This window comes from Lipotes vexillifer, unplaced genomic scaffold, assembly GCF_000442215.2.
Source record: "Lipotes vexillifer unplaced genomic scaffold, Lipotes_vexillifer_v1.1 scaffold241, whole genome shotgun sequence".
NCBI classification, from domain to species: Eukaryota; Metazoa; Chordata; class Mammalia; order Artiodactyla; family Lipotidae; genus Lipotes; species Lipotes vexillifer.
The window spans coordinates 4,328,222-4,332,023 of record NW_006784922.1 but is presented as its reverse complement, the minus strand read 5'-3'; the positions used below and the strand labels follow the sequence as shown (position 1 = coordinate 4,332,023).

The window sequence follows — 3,802 nt, the reverse complement described above, 5'->3', positions numbered from 1 at the left end:
ATTCAGAGTCCAAGTCAAAGCAGGAGATGATGGCCTAACCTTACAGTGATGACCCCATCTGGGAATCCCCACCCGCCTTTCAAATTCTCCAGGCAGAGAAAACAAGGGGGCTGGCCAGTCAATCCTAGTCCCCCCTCTTAATGACTCCAAGAGTCGAGCCATACACTGTAAGCACTCCTTTGGCCTGGTGGGAGCCTGGACCTGAAGAATGGGGCTGCAAATGGTGCCAAGGGAGCAAGGCATTCCCCGTCCCCCTCCACCTCACTGCTTTGGTCAGAGCTCCTGGGACTGAAGAATGGAATTCTGCTGACTACTAAAGTCCCAGGATTCCCAGTGCACAACCCACTGATGACCCCATCATATTACGCGACCCACAGCTCTTCCAGACCTTTCCACAGCCAGACTATTATCCAAAGCCCACACCTGCTCCGAAGACATTAGACCAAATAGTGTGTATGTTTTCGAGCTGCAGATTCTGCACTAAGGGTCAAGTTGAAACTGCTGCCCCTTTTCACATCCATGACATCCCTAGCAGCAAGACAGAGAGAAGCATACCTCTGTGAACAGGCAGATATGTGCCTTTGGAATGACCTGAAACCTCTCCCAGTTCCAGCCAACCAGGGTTGGAATTCTTCCCTGAATACCACACCGCAGCCAACTCTGTGCGTTCTGGCACCAGCACCCACACCTGCTGCTCCCATATGTCCCCTGAGATAAGCCTGGGGTAGAAAACAAACTGATTCCTTCTGCAGGCAGCCCTGCCAGCTCTACTCCACTGCTCTGACATGGTACTGTGCCAGGCCTGATGCCCCCAAACCAAGCAGTTACCTCTGTCTCCTATAGGGACAATGGCTCTGGCAGATTCCAATGTACTCCTTCCCCACCTCCCCCCACTAGTGTCCAGTGGAGATCCCCCCACCCTGGGAGAAACCCCAGAGAGACTACATCATGAGCAGCTTCAGCATCGGGAGCACTCCTTACAAACTCTCAAATCTAGCGCATGCTTTCCCCTGATGAGAAGACATTCATAGCAGCACAAGGGCTGCAGAATGCTGGAGTGTTAAATGAACCTCCAAAGAAACCAGAAGGGTTGATACAGGCCAGAGTGGCTTAGTAACAAAGCTTAGGTAAGGGACCCGGGTCCCAGACAGCTGTGGAGGCTCCACTTGTCCTTCCAGGATACAGAGATGTGCCCTTTTGTCCAGATGAAGTGATTCCACCTTCCATGAACTCCCTGTCTGGGCCCCTAAGACCCAACCACCCAGATCATATGACTCCTGAGCAGATAGCTTGGCTGAAATTATAGCAGGAGTTTTTAACAAACAGAAGAAGAGGTATCAGGGAAAAGTGGCTGTACCCTAGCACTCCCTCCAGGTCACAAAGGTTTATCTGCACGGACCTTAGAATTTCTCTAAGGGCCTCTCCCTAGATACCAGATGACCCCTAGTGAAGGCTGGGCACCTGGGCAAGCAGAACCATCTTCTGATAGTATGACTGCACCATGTTCTCTGCTCTTAGGCACACGGCCCTCGACTGCAACATACCAGGGATCAGATATGCCTTCCTGGATTTGCAGGAATGATAATCTGAAATGCAAGGGCAAATGTCACCAACCCTGCATCCAGACCACGTCTTTCTGGAGTCAGTTGGCCAGACAACATGTCAAAAATTCCAAATAATTGAAACTTCTTTCCTGGCCAGGGGGTCTTTTTGATTGATGGGATTGCTTCCAGAATCCCCAAAGGTTCTCTGCAGAGATGCTTCAGCAGCAGCTTGCAGAGAAATTTCAAGGTGGTCTCCCTGGGATAAGCATAACAGGAATAAGGTCCAACATGGAGATGACTAGCATGATCCCAGGCTCTCAGTGAACATTCCCACTTTCCTGCAGTCCTGCCAGGATAACTTTCCAAAAACAATTCCCCACCAATGAGCCCTGGTTGGGAATTTGAGTTTGGGATGGTTCTTAATGTCATGAAAGGAAATGTCAATTTAAATGTCAACAAGGGATCCAACTTTCAGATGATACCTCAAAAGATGAGAGGCTCAGTGTGCCCTGGGGAGATGATGACTTGCACTCAGGTGGCTCGGAGATGCTGCCTGCTGAGCAGAAGCTGGCTCCCCTGCCATCTGGTGAGCGCCCTCAGCAGGAGTATGCCCTGGGCTTTAGGCCATACTTTCCGTGTCTCAAGGTCCAGGAAGCAAGGGTGGTTTGCAGAATCTCAGAGAAACAATCGGACCCACCAGAAGGACTAATGGCCAGCTCTGTCATAGCCACCAATACATCTCAACCCTCTAGAAACGCCATTAGCCTCAACACAGCTCCTCCAGTTTGAAATGGCCTGGGGCAAATGCCCTTGAATAAATCTGTGGCAAGCAGCCCTGTGCATTCTCCTGGTCTGAACCCTCTGCAACCTCCCACCGTGTACTGTCCAGTCATCAATGCTGGGCTCACCCTCAGGAAACCTCAAGTGCCTCCAGATTCCATTGTACGTGGTAGGCCTGATGGCAGGCCCGGACGCTGCTGCCTTCATTAAACAGCCTTCTTAGGGTTTGCTGCTGCTCTGTGGATGATCTGCTTCTGTGAATATCCAGATGTCTTCTCTCTAGTACAACTCGCCTCCAGAGCCTATCCTTCCCCAAGCTTGCTCTCCATTGTGATGTCTTAAATGTTTAAGTTTGCAATGTCCAGTTCTACCTGATTATTCCATTATACCATCAAGATGGCAATCGACTCAGATGACAAGCTCCCCTCCAGCTCCTTCACTCAACTTCTCATCAGTGAATAACCTGCCAGAAATGGGCATTAATCCATAAAAATCCTCGAATTTCAGGTTCTGATGCCAACACTCGACCCCATGGGAATGACCCAGCCACTCCTCACTATAACCAGATGCCCTCCTTGGTTACCATGGGAACCAACATGCTTCCTCGTGGTGTTTCAATGGGGTCTGATTTGATGTCACACAATCCTATGATGGGTCTTGGGTCCCATGAGCCTGAGATGGCATCTCAAGGACAGATGGGTTTTCACAGGAGTTCCCTCCAAGATGAGTCTCTTCCACAGCAGGTATCATTTTCTTGCCATGGCCCCAATGGAGGCAGAGCAACTTCCTGGAGACGTGGGTGTCCCAGGAGAAGGCACATTTGGCCATTCTAACACCCAATTTAGAATTCAGCACTTTAAAAGCCTGGGGGCCCGAGGGGTCCTGACTCCATCACTGTGCTGGGGAATAGCCTGTCTTCAGTCTTTTCGGACCCAGATCTGCAGGAAGTCATGCCTGAGTTGGACCTGTCCTCTACACTCCACCTGAGAAGCCCAGCCAGACACTGAAATGGTTCCATGAGGGGAATTCCCAGGCCATGAACAGCCGTGGGGTCCTAGACCTGGGTTTTTGCATAGGGGATGATGGGCAAACCAGCCCCCAGAATGTACTAGCTTTGCCTGGCTTGGGCGGTCCCGGGTTTGTGGAAACTCTGGGCATCCTTCCGGGTACAGGTGTAACTATGCTGAGCCTCAACCCAATACGAACACTGGCCTCTCTCAGGCAAGAGCAAAATATTAATGAAACACACACACACAGACACACAATTAATTTAAAAAATAACTAAGTTCAGTGTAGGGTAGGAATAATAAGGAAATCTAATTTTTGTTTAATAATGAAACTTAGGACATTGCTTTTCAGTTTAAGTGTGCCTCATCACTGTCTGTCTCTCTCGATATGCACATCCACCTCTTTCACCCTTCACCATCTCCTTCATTAAGTGTGCTGCTTTCCCTCATGCCCACCCCCAGCCTGCTCAT

At 50.1% G+C, this 3,802-nt stretch overlaps 1 pseudogene; it reads left to right on the top strand.

The window, feature by feature from the left end:
- The first annotated feature begins 805 nt into the window (after positions 1 to 805).
- Positions 806 to 2,547, top strand: LOC103079596 (B-cell CLL/lymphoma 9 protein-like; annotated as a pseudogene).
- The last annotated feature ends 1,255 nt before the right edge of the window (positions 2,548 to 3,802 follow it).